General features: G+C 44.3%; 1 protein-coding gene across 1 annotated transcript in view; it reads right to left on the bottom strand.

The window, feature by feature from the left end:
• Positions 1-12,433, bottom strand: part of LOC144695617 (tenascin-X-like) — a 205,783-nt gene extending 193,350 nt beyond the window's left edge. Inside the window, exon 1 of the mRNA XM_078566513.1 lies at positions 12,301-12,433. The gene's annotated coding sequence lies outside the window, so the exon portion shown is untranslated. The remainder of the gene's footprint in view (positions 1-12,300) is intronic.
• Between the last annotated feature and the right edge of the window lie 651 nt (positions 12,434-13,084).

Below are 13,084 nucleotides of genomic sequence, written 5' to 3'. Positions count from 1 at the left end.
TCAATGTCTCAAGTGCCAAAAGTATTGAGGTTTCAAGAAGTTGCTTTGCAATTTATGGGTTGCCAGAGGTGTTGGTGTCAGATAATGGTCCACAGTTTACATCAGGAGAGTTTGAAATATTTCTGATTAGGAATAAAGTCAAACACTCCAATACTACCATCGAATGGTGCTGCAGAAAGAAGTGGACAAATTGTGAAGAGGGCTTTGCAGAAGTATTTGCTCGGTGACAAGGTAGGCAGTAATTTCTATGTTTTTCTTCATCGCGGGCTAGACAATTTTCTGTTCACTCACAGATTAAACCCAAAGACTACAGCAGGTTGCACATCTTACAGGTTAGTATTTAAACACACTTAGGTTTAGTTTGCTTAAGCTTGGCATCAATAGCAAAGTAAGAGAAAAGCAAGACAAAGTGAAGGTGAGCCATGATGCACCAGGCATGAAACTTAGAGAGTTCGGGGCTGGGCAGAAGGTCCTAATGAAAAGCCAACGAGGCGATAAGAGGTATGTGTTTAGTGTTTTTGGAAATAGACTAGGTGCATTCACAAAAATAGTGAAGATTGGAGAGAGAATCCGTCAGTGTCATGTAGATCATTTGCTTGAAAGCAGAAATCTGACAAAGGGACAGGATAAACCTTTTATAGATCAAATTCCTCCTAAAGTCCCATGTGAAAGTCAGAAAGTAAATGAAAGTCACAAAGAAACTGAAAGTTTGCCGGTATCACAGAATCCACCAGTAGAACAAAGTGAGCCAGTGTCGTTGATTAAGACAAATCAATCAATGTCACAGTCCCAACCAATGAGCTGGTAGTCAAAGTTCAGGTTTGACACAGTCAGGTATATTGTGAAAACAGTGTTAAGCAAATGCAAATGGAAGAAGATACCCAGACAGAAAGAGAAAGAAGCCAGATAGGTTAATTGAGAGTATGTCTGAAGGAAGAAGAAATAGTCACTTGGTGGTGCAGCACTTGAGTATTGCTGAAAAAAGAGACATGCTGTCAAAGCTTTTTGTCTTGCACTCATCAGAACAGAATCGCAAGAATACCAAATCTCAAAGGGAACAGCAATTTGTACTGAACATCTTCCTGATGAATGCACGATGAAAAGCTTCAACATACTCATGAAGAAACAAATTGTTCTTTTCATTACTTCTTGTCAAATTATGATATTTTTCACATACTGGTGTTAAGGAAAAAGTAATTATTTTATACATGTGAATTACTCCACAAATATTGGTCATAAACATTTTAGTTTGTGATTATAGTAAAAACAAATAAGCAACTCAAACTCTTAAATTTCATTAAGTGTTGATATTGGTTTAATCAAATTGTTTTCTGGGAAATTATGTACATGCACAATTTTACATTTTAATGTACAATTTTTTTTTAAAAGGGGAGGAAGTGTAGTCTATTGTAAGATCTGAGCATTTTGTTATGTTGCCCTCTCTGCTGCCCTCTCTTTTAGGGAGGTGTAAATAAATGTGGTTCAATAATGGCTGCCTGTAGTTGAACATGTGTTTGTCTTAGTGCAATAATGTGACCCTCTGCAGAAACCCTGTACAACATGACCCCAGTCTGTCTTACCTTGGAATGAAGCTGGACTTCACGCTAACCTTCCACAAACACCTGAAGGAGGTAGCCACCAAGATGAAGTGAAGAGTCAACTTGATCCAGAAACTGGCAAACACCAGTTGGGGAGCCTCAGCACCAGTACTCTAGCGATGGCCCTCATGTACTCCACAGCTGAGTACTGTGCATAGGTATGGACCAGAAGTAGCCACACTCGATTGGTTGATGTTTAACTGAACACTGCAATGAGATGCATCACTGGAACCCTCAAGTCGACCAAACACCATGGCTACCCGTGTTGGCACATATTGGCACTCACCCCACTGCCCCCACCCCACCCGCCTTCCCCCACCCCCCCACCAATCTGCCGTGACCCAGCAACCCTCTATGAAGCTCAGCGAATCGAGGAAAGCAAATGCCTCCCCATCCGCAGGACCTCGTCAACATCCCTCACCTCCACTTGAAGTCACATAAGCTATTTTGGACCAGTGCACACAACCTCAGGCAATGCGATTTCAACCCTGAAGAAGCTCAGGAAAATGAATGGTCCTCACAAGAAGCCATGAGCAAACATCTGGTGAAAGACCCAACACAGAAGTTCCCTGGTTTCGACCTCCCATGAAGCTCAGGGGCACCCCTAAACCGCATCCGTACAAACCATAGCAGATGCGGATAACTGGTGCACAAATGGAAAGTTACAAACTCTCCTGTGTGCGACTGTGGTCATTCAGCACAGACCATGGAACACATAATGACACAGTGCCCGACCCATAAATACAAAGGAGGTATTACAGCGATACACACTGCCACTCCTGACGTAATATCCTGCCTTGACCACCTTGATGTAAAATTATAGTTGTTGCTCTATATCCATCCACATGAAAGAATACGTGCGATACACAACAATATCAATGCAAATTCTTTCTATTAAAGTCAAACATAATAATGGTGCTCTCCTCACTAAAAAGAATTGATTGTGTCAAGTGTTGTAAGTGATTTCAATTTTAGGCTGAGGGGTCGATTTTAATTCTGGCATTTTACACAAGCAATGGCCAGGTCTTGTCCTGAGGTTTTGAAGAATTAAAAACGGAATAGTTTAACTTACAGGTCGTTTCACCTCAAGAGTCTTCTGCTTAAATTAAGGGGTCATAAATATAAGATAGTCACCCATAAATCTAATAGGGAAGTCAGCAGAAAGACTTCCATTTATACAGAGCCCTTTGCAACATCCCAAAATATCTTACAGCCAATTAAGTACTTTTGAAATATATTAGGATAGGAAACACAGCAGTCAATTTGTGTACAGCAAGCTCCCACTAACAACAATGCATTAACGACTAGCTAGTTGTTTTATTTTATGTTGATTGAGGGAAAATACTAGTCAGGGCAATGAGAATAGCTGGCCTGTTCTCCATCACAATGGAATCTTTGACATTCATCTCAGAGCGTAGAAAGGTGTCAGTTTAATTTCACATCTGACAGAAAGCACCTCCAACAATGCAGCACTCCCTCAGCACAACACTGGAGAGTAAACCGCAATTATACCACCTACTTGCCTAACAGGAGAATTAAACCCACAACCTTCTGACCCAGAAGCAAGGGAGCTATCCACTGAGCCACAGCAAACACCACAAGGGCAGTGAGTATGTGAAACTTGTTAATTGCGCTAAATACCATGGATACACTTCAGGAGATAGCGCTCACTGAGGAGAATGGAAGACTGTAGAAGGATATATTGATGGGGCTGGTAGAGGAATAGTCACAGTGAGAGAGCAGAGATGGAGGAGTAGTCACAGTGAGAAAGCAGAGGTATAGTCACAGTGAGAGAAGTGATAGAGGAATAGTCACAATTAAAGCAGAGATAGAGGGATAGTCAGCAAGAGAGCAGAGATAGAGGGATAGTCACAGTGAGGGTGGAGATAGGGGAATAGTCACAGTGAAAGCAGAGACAGAGGGATAGTCACAGTGAAAGCAGAGATAGAGGAATAGTCATAGTGAGAGCAGAGATATAGTCACAGTGAGGGCAGAGATAGAGGAATAGTCACAGTGAGAGCAGAGATATAGTCAGAGTGAGTGCGGAGATAGCGGGATAGTCACAGTGAGAGCAGAGATATAGTCACAGTGAGGGTGGAGATAGAGGGATAGTCACAGTGAGAGCAGAGATATAGTCACAGTGAGAGCAGAGATAGAGGGATAGTCACAGTGAGGGCGGAGATAGAGGGATAGTCACAGTGTGAGCAGAGATATAGTCACAGTGAGGGCGGAGATAGAGGGATAGTCACAGTGAGGGCAGAGATAGAGGGATAGTCACAGTGAGGGCAGAGATAGAGGGATAGTCACAGTGAGAGCAGAGATAGAGGAATAGTCACAGTGAGAGCAGAGATATAGTCACAGTGAGGGCGGAGATAGAGGGATAGTCACAGTGAGAGCAGAGATAGAGGGATAGACACAGTGAGAGCAGAGATAGAGGGATAGTCACAGTGAGGGCAGAGATATAGTCACAGTGAGGGCAGAGATAGAGGGATAGTCACAGTGAGAGCGGAGATAGAGGGATAGTCACAGTGAGAGCAGAGATAGAGGAATAGTCACAGTGAGAGCAGAGATATAGTCGCAGTGAGAGCAGAGATAGAGGGATAGTCACAGTGAGAGCAGAGATAGAGGGATAGTCACAGTGAGAGCAGAGATAGAGGGATAGTCACAGTGAGAGCAGAGATATAGTCACAGTGAGGGCGGAGATAGAGGGATAGTCACAGTGAGAGCAGAGATAGCGGAATAGTCACAGTGAGGGCAGAGATAGAGGGATAGTCACAGTGAGGGCGGAGATAGAGGGATAGTCACAGTGAGGGCAGAGATAGAGGGATAGTCACAGTGAGAGCAGAGATATAGTCACAGTGAGGGCGGAGATAGAGGGATAGTCACAGTGAGAGCAGAGATAGAGGGATAGACACAGTGAGAGCAGAGATAGAGGGATAGTCACAGTGAGGGCAGAGATATAGTCACAGTGAGGGCAGAGATAGAGGGATAGTCACAGTGAGGGCGGAGATAGAGGGATAGTCACAGTGAGGGCGGAGATAGAGGGATAGTCACAGTGAGAGCAGAGATATAGTCACAGTGAGGGCGGAGATAGAGGGATAGTCACAGTGAGAGCAGAGATAGAGGGATAGACACAGTGAGAGCAGAGATAGAGGGATAGTCACAGTGAGAGCAGAGATAGAGGGATAGTCACAGTGAGGGCGGAGATAGAGGGGTAGTCACAGTGAGGGCGGAGATAGAGGGATAGCCACAGTGAGAGCAGAGATATAGTCACAGTGAGAGCGGAGATAGAGGGATAGTCACAGTGAGAGCAGAGATATAGTCACAGTGAGAGCAGAGATAGAGGGATAGTCACAGTGAAAGCAGAGATAGAGGGATAATCACAGTGAGAGCGGAGATAGAGGGACAGTCACAGTGAGAGCAGAGATATAGTCACAGTGAGAGCGGAGATAGAGTGATAGTCACAGTGAGAGCAGAGATATAGTCACAGTGAGGGCAGAGATAGAGGGATAGTCACAGTGAGGGCGGAGATAGAGGGATAGTCACAGTGAGAGCAGAGATAGAGGGATAGTCACAGTGAGAGCAGAGATAGAGGGATAGTCACAGTGAGGGCGGAGATAGAGGGATAGTCACAGTGAGGGCGGAGATAGAGGGATAGTCACAGTGAGAGCAGAGATAGAGGGATAGTCACAGTGAGAGCAGAGATATAGTCACAGTGATAGCAGAGATAGAGGGATAGTCACAGTGAAAGCAGAGATAGAGGGATAATCACAATGAGAGCGGAGATAGAGGAATAGTCACAGTGAGAGCAGAGATATAGTCACAGTGAGGGCAGGGATAGAGGGATAGTCACAGTGAGGGCAGAGATACAGGGATAGTCACAGTGAAAGCAAAGATATAGTCACAGTGAGAGCGGAGATAGAGGGATAGTCACAGTGAGAGCAGAAATATAGTCACAGTGAGAGCGGAGATAGAGGGATAGTCACAGTGAGAGCAGAGATATAGTCACAGTGAGGACGGAGATAGAGGGATAGTCACCGCGAGGGCAGAGATATAGTCACAGTGAGGGCGGAGATAGAGGGATAGTCACAGTGAGGGCGGAGATAGAGGGATAGTCACAGTGAGGGCAGAGATATAGTCACAGTGAGGGCGGAGATAGAGGGATAATCACAGTGAGAGCGGAGATAGAGGAATAGTCACAGTGAAAGCAGTGATAGAGGGATAGTCACAGTGAGAGCAGAGATATAGTCACAGTGAGGGCGGAGATAGAGGGATATTCACTGTGAGGGCAGAGATATAGTCACAGTGAGGGCGGAGATAGAGGGATAGTCACAGTGAGAGCAGAAATAGAGGGATAGTCACAGTAAGGGCAGAGATAGAGGGATAGTCACAGTGAGAGCAGAGATATAGTCACAGTGAGAGCAGAGATAGAGGGATAGTCACAGTGAGAGCAGAGATATAGTCACAGTGAGAGCAGAGATAGAGGGATAGTCACAGTGAGTAAGGAGATAGCGGGATAGTCACAGTGAGGGCAGAGATATAGTCACAGTGAGGGCGAAGATAGAGGGATAGTCACAGTGAGAGCAGAGATAGAGGGATAGTCACAGTGAGAGCAGAGATATAGTCACAGTGAGGGCGGAGATAGAGGGATAGTCACAGTGAGAGCAGAAATATAGTCACGGTGAGGGTGGTGATAGAGGGATAGTCACAGTGAAGGCAGGGATGGAGGATAGTCACAGTGAGGGCAGGGATAAAGGGATAGTCACAGTGAACACAGGGATAGAGGGATAACCACAGTGAGAGCAGAGATAGAGGGATAGTCACAGTGAGAGCAGGGATAGAGTGTGGTAACTGAGGGTATAGCCCCTCCAGCTGTCTATCAAGGGTTACATGATGTTCTGGGGCGGCTCCGACCAATGAACTCTAAGCGCGAGCAATCTGGGGCAGGGGGGTGGGTGGTGGAGTTCCTGAGGAGAGTCCTGATCGAGCACGTAGCACCTAAGAAAGCTCTCTGTAATAAAGTTTAACTGTTTCTTGTTGGAACCTGTCTGATCCATTGAGCCATTACCTAGAGGGATAGTCACTCTGAAATGGCAGGAAAGGTGGAGGAAATAGGGAAATTCATAATTGCTACCACTGCATAGAAGAATGTGCAGCAATTGTGCAGAGTGCAACAATATACTGCATGTATGGTAAATGCATCTGGGAGTAATATTGCATTCTGTAGCAATATTGCTCTGTGTAGTATTAGTGCATGTTGCAGTAATGGTACAAGATACAGCAACAATGCATGGTACAGAAATAATGTGCAGTAATAGTGCATGGTGAAGCTATAATGCATAGTGCAGCAATGATGCATGGCACAGCAACAATGTATGATATAGTAATGGTGCATGATGAGGCAATAATGCATTATATAGCAATGGTACACAGTACAGCAATAAGGTAGCTACAGCTACAGTGCACAATGCAGCAGCAGTGCACATTACAGTGTTAATGCATGGGACAGTAATGGTGCATGCTGCAGCATTAGTGCATGGTGTAGCAGTAGTGCGCAGTACAACAATATTGCATGGTGCATTAATAGCACATGATATAGCAACAGTTTATGGCACAGCACATTACAGCAATAATGTAGAGTGCAACGATAATGCATGGCACACGAATAGTGCACAATGCAGCAATAGTGCATGGCAAGCAATAATTCAAGATGCCGCAATAGTGCATGGAACACCAATAATGCATCGTGCAGCAAGAATACATGGTGCACTGATGTGTCCTTTGTGTGAAAAACCTTTACTTGATTTCCCTTCAAAAATGACCAAGCTCCAATATTAAGACTAGGCCCCCTCATTCTGATTCCCCAATCAGAGGAAATGATCTCTCCTATCTACCCCTATCAAATCTTTCATCATGTTAAACATCTCGATCGGATCAGCCTTCGACCTCAACAGAACACAAGCCAAGCTTACGTAAACTTCGAGTCATGATATGAGAGGTCATGACCTTCATACCTCCGAGCTTAGACCATTTGTGACGTTGTTCTGCTGACCTGTTTACAGAGCTGCTGTAGTAAATGTTGGGAATACACAGCAGGGCTGTCTCAGAGTCTTCCTGACTTGGTAACTTACCCTAACTCTGTACAGACTGGGAACGCTGTTTATTAAGATTTTCATTTCTGGGTTCCAATATTTGTCAGTTTTTATCTCTCTCATTTCCGGCACCTGCCTTGCTGCACATCCCAGATGTTAAAATAGTTTGCAACTTGTTTCCTTGATTTAAAGTATGAATCACCGCGCTAATGTTTTCCTCATGTTGACATTTCAATAAATGTTCACAGATCCAGGCATGCAGTACACTGCCTGGACTGGCAGATATGGTGAATAAACTGAACTATTGAGACTCCTGTGGGCTGTGACATATACACAGACTAGCTGGAATAATTACAGGCTGTAAGGTGCTGCATAAACTCATAAATACAGGGTTGCCAAGCACTTTTTTTAAGGTTTCAGTTGTGGCTCAGCTGCTTTCGCTCTTGAGTCAGAAGGTTCATGGTTCATGTCTCACTCCAGAGGCTTGAGCCCATCGTCCAGACTGACACGCCCAGTGCAGCACTGAGGGAGTGCTGCACTTGTCAGGACTTGGGGATGGGGGGGGTGCCAAATGCTGTCTTTCAGAAAAGATGTTAAACCGAAGTCCTGTCTGCCATCTCAGGTGGACGCAGAAGATCCTATTTTGAAGAAGAGCAAGGGAGTTCTCCCCTGGGGCTAATATAAATTCTGCATCCAGCATCATTAAACAGGCCATTATCACACAGCTATTTGTGGGAGCTTGCTGCGTGAAAACTGCCTGCCGTGTTTCTGATATTATAACAGTAACTTCCAAAGGTACTTCATCGGCTTCTGGGACATCCTGAAAGGAGTTGTAGAAATATAAGTCCTTTCCAATTGTAGCCACATAGCTTGGTGCCATAGAGGCTTGTGAGAAAAAATATATTCTTTAACTCCTGGTTTCCACTATCTAAATGGGAAGGGAATCAGGGAGCTCCAACACAGACATTGGAATATAGGAGCAAGAGTGGGCCGTTCAGCCCATTGAGCCTGCCCTGCCATTCAGTTAGATCATGGCTGATCATCTACCTCAACGCCACTTTCCCGCACTATCACAGTGCCTTGATGTCATTAGTCTCCAGAAATCTATCAATTTCTGTTTTGAACATGCTCAATAACTGAGCTTCCACAGCCCTCTGGAGCAGAGAATTCCAAAGATTCACCACCCTCTGAGTGAAGAACTTCCTCCTCATCTCAGTCTTAAATGGCCTACCCATAGAACCATAGAAAGGTTACAGCATAGAAAGAGGCCATTCAGCCCATCGTGTCTGCGCCAGCCAAAAAGAGAAAAAAGAAACTAGCCGCTCATTTTAATCCCACTTTCCAGCACCTGATCTGTAGCCTTGTAGGTTACAGCACTTCAGATGCAGATCCAGGTACCTTTTAAATGAGTTGAGCATTTCAGCCTCAACCACCAACTTTGGCAGTGAATTCCAGACACCCACCATCCTCTGGGTGAAAAAGTTTTTTCTCATGTCCCCTCTAATCCTTCTACCAATCACCTTAAATCTATTCCTCCATGTAATTGACTCCTTAGCTAGAGGAAACAAGTCTTTCCTGTTTACCCTATCTAGGCCCCCCCATAATTTTGTACACCTCAATTAGGTCATCCCTCAGCCTCCTCTGTTCTAAGGAAAACAACCTTGGACTATCCAATCTCTCCTCATAGCTGCGATTTTCAAGCCCTAGCAACATTCTTATAAATCTCTTCTGCACTCTGTCCAGAGCAATTATGTCCTTATCCTGACATTGCGCACACTGGTTTTAGACTCACCAGTCAGGGGAAACATTTTATCCACATCCACCCTATCACACGCTATAAGAATTTTGAAAGTTTCAATGAGGTCACCTCTCAGTCTTCGACACTCGAGGGAATACAAACCCTGTCTCCTCAATCCCTCCTCATAAGAAAATCCTACCATCCTAGGGATTAATCTGGTGAACCTCTGTTATTCTCCCTCTATGGCAAATATACCCCTCCTTAAGATAAAGGGACCAAAACTGTGCACAATACTCCAGACGAGGTCTCACCAAGGCTCTATATGACTGCAGCAAAACATCCTTGCTTCTGTACTCAAATCCCCTTGTGACGAAGGCCAACATACCATTTGCCTTCCTAATTGCTTGCTGCACCTGTATGCTATCTTTTAGTGAATTATGAACAAGGACACCCAGGTCCCTTTGGACACCCGCACTTCCCAACCTCTCACCATATAAGAAATATTCTGCCTTTCTGTTTTTTCTACAAAAGTGAATAACTCCACATGCCTTAATAGCTGCTACCCTATTATCCCCTACATGCTGACTGCCACCCCCCTCCCCTGCCCCCGGCAAGCTGTTAGGGGACATGACAAACTGTCCAATTGGTCTCTAATAGCTCATGGAGTTCACAAACCTCCTTCCCTGCAAGTGTCCCCCTAAAATTCTCCTGCAAGCTGCCTTTAAAGCAGATACCCAGCCATTTGCTGTTACTCCAGCTGTTTTAATGTCTGCAGTTAAAAGATTAATGGGCAGTAGAACTTTTGAGTGACATGTTATATAACCAGTGTACAGCACTGGGTAACGCTAACAACCGTAGATTGATCAGCACTTGATACTTTGAATGACCAACTCATTACTAAGCCACAAAGTCTTACAGTGAGCACTTTAAGATGAATTACCATGGAGAACGAGAGTCAGAGAATAACAATAAGTTTCTTTGATGTGCTTCAACTAAGGAATGCAGAAGTGAGACACTTGTTGAATGACAAGATCTTAATCTTAAAATTGATCTTCCAGGTCAATTGCTAAATAATCAGAGTTAACAGAGGTTAAATTTATAAATGGATAAATGATGACAAGATTATAGGTTGAGGCATTTCTCTGTGAGTAGACAGGCTCTGGGAATGAGTTGACTTGGGCTGATGAGCCTGGTGATGGTAGTTAGGGCTGGTTCATCTTTTGTAGCTGATTCAGTGATTGGGCACCCAGTACCCGGAGGAGGAATGGGACTGTGAGGGCAATAGCTATCGCCGAGGGACTGTGAGGCATACTGAATCCGTCACTCCCAAGTAACCCTGTAAAGCCAACATCTCAACTGATGCATAGGCAAGCTTAATATTAGAAATAGCACCTGTATAATTGACACCAATGGTGATGGTGAACAGTCAGTGCTTTAGGTGGCTGACTGAGATAAGCAGGGACAGTTTAAGAGATGGGTCAGCTCTCCCAAAGAGCTGGCACAGGAACAATGGGCTGAATTGCCTCCTCTAACGCCATAAGATTCTATGATTCTACAATCTTTGGATCACGAGAATAAAAATGAATCACAAAGGTTAAATGATGGGAATAATAGAGGAGTCACACACATGCATGTGCACCTACGTAGCCTTAGAAACCAAGACACTCAACACAACAGGGAGTGAATAAGAGGAAACTGAGGCTGTTCAACAAATCTGTGCATTTGAACAGGGACAGTAAGTATTTGTTAAAGGCATAATCCAATCCTACACACATACATTCATTCACAGTGCCCTGTCTGTCCCGGGTTTGTTAATGTGGCATAAAAAGCTAACCTGAAAGACATTCCACTGCCTTTTCTCCATTCTGTGGTTTTCCACTATTGATCTACAGTAGGAACCTGGCACATGTCCTACAATAGGGTTTGTAACCAGAGGGCTGAAGGGCTCTGTAAGAAATGGTGTGCAATGGCCAGATTGAAATTTATGTTCCAGTCCTGACAGGGTTTCACAATGAACACCTCTATGAGTTTCTTTAATTAAGCCATGTGCAAATCAGCCTCACTGTCCTAGCTATCCAAATATTATAGGATCCTACAGCACAGAAGGAGGCCATTTAGCCCATCCTGCCTGTGCCAGGTCTGTTTGAAAGATCCCTTCAATAAATCTCACCCCCGCACTGTCCCTATAGCCCTAAAAATTTCCTTCTCAAATATTGATCCAATCCCCTTTTTCAAAGTTCCAGCTGAATGAGTCCACCGCTTTTCTCAGGTGCTGCATTCCAGATAATCACTTTAAGATAATTCTCTTCATCCCTCCACTGGCTCCTTTAGCAATTATCTTTGAACGCTGAGACTCTTATTTTTAAGTGGAAAAAGTTGTTTTAGCAAAAAGAAAACCAGTAGTTGAAACAAATCCTTGCTGCATAAGTATCTATCTGATATTCAGGAATGACTTAAACAATCCACTTGCAGATCCCAGGATGTTAAGTCCCACTCTCAAACAGCGGACAATTCTAGGCAGAGGTAAATTTGAATGAACAGCAACTGAAATTGTTAATTCCACTTAAGTGATAAATAAGAGGCAGAGAGGTCAGAAGGACAATTTGAAAAATCTCAATTTCCACCCGATCCAATAATAATGTTCCGAGTTTGCTTTAAGGAGAATTCAGATGCACATCTTTAAATATTAAACCCGACTGAGAAACTAAGAATGGTGATAAATATTGAAAGGCAGAAAGAGCTGTATTTGCATTTTCTTAGAATATGATTTACAGACTTGCCTTTGTTGCCCTCACCATCATAATTTCAAGCAACAAAAGTATTTTTGATCAATTATAAGCCAGGATTATTCCTGAGCAGTCAGGTTTCTTACCTCAGTGGAAGTAGATGGTTGAGAGCTGAGCTGAGTCTGAGCTGCCTGCCTCTGGACAGCACTCTGACTGATGGCCTGCCTGTCAAATAAATTCCTTCTGCCACAGTGAGATCAGCAAGGCTGCAGATTTCACACACACACTCCCTCTCGCAAAAACTTCACCCATGTGATTTCAGCCAGTGATGTCATCAAGGAAATGCCAAAACTCATTCATTAATTTTAACTCTTTTGCTGACCATTGTCCACTCTGCTTTCCTCTGTCTCCATGCTCTCTCTCTCTGTGCCACCTCCAAATCTGAGCCAACTGTGCCCCCCCCTACCGCCCACCTTTAACCCTTGGAGAGGCTAGGCCAGTTCCAAATGATAACAGGTCTTTAAAACTTCAAGCAGGGCTCTCAATGAAGTGTCCATTCTGAGGTAATGTTTTATTTAGCTGCACGTGAGCACCTGTCAGATTGTTCCGTGGTAGTTTCTGGTGTCAAGATATCAGCTATGGCTCAGCAGTTAGCACACTTAACTCTGAGTTCGAGAGTTGTAGGTTCAGATCCCTCATTCCAGAGACTTGAGCTCATAAACCAGGCTGACACTCCTAGGGTCTGTACTGACGGAGTCCTGCACTGTCAGTGGTGCTGTCTCTCTGAGGCGTTAAAACAATACCCACCCTCTCCCCTCTCAGGTGAACGAAGGCCCCATGGTACATCTCGAAGAAGAGCAGGGGAGTTCTCCCCGGGTCAACATTTATCCCTCAGCCAACACCTCAAAAAAATCAGATGGTCTGGCTACA

The sequence above is a fragment of the Cetorhinus maximus genome, chromosome 21, assembly GCF_964194155.1.
Source record: "Cetorhinus maximus chromosome 21, sCetMax3.hap1.1, whole genome shotgun sequence".
In the NCBI taxonomy this organism is placed as follows: Eukaryota; Metazoa; Chordata; class Chondrichthyes; order Lamniformes; family Cetorhinidae; genus Cetorhinus; species Cetorhinus maximus.
Note: the sequence above shows the minus strand (reverse complement) of the source record. Positions and strands in the feature narration are given on the sequence as shown.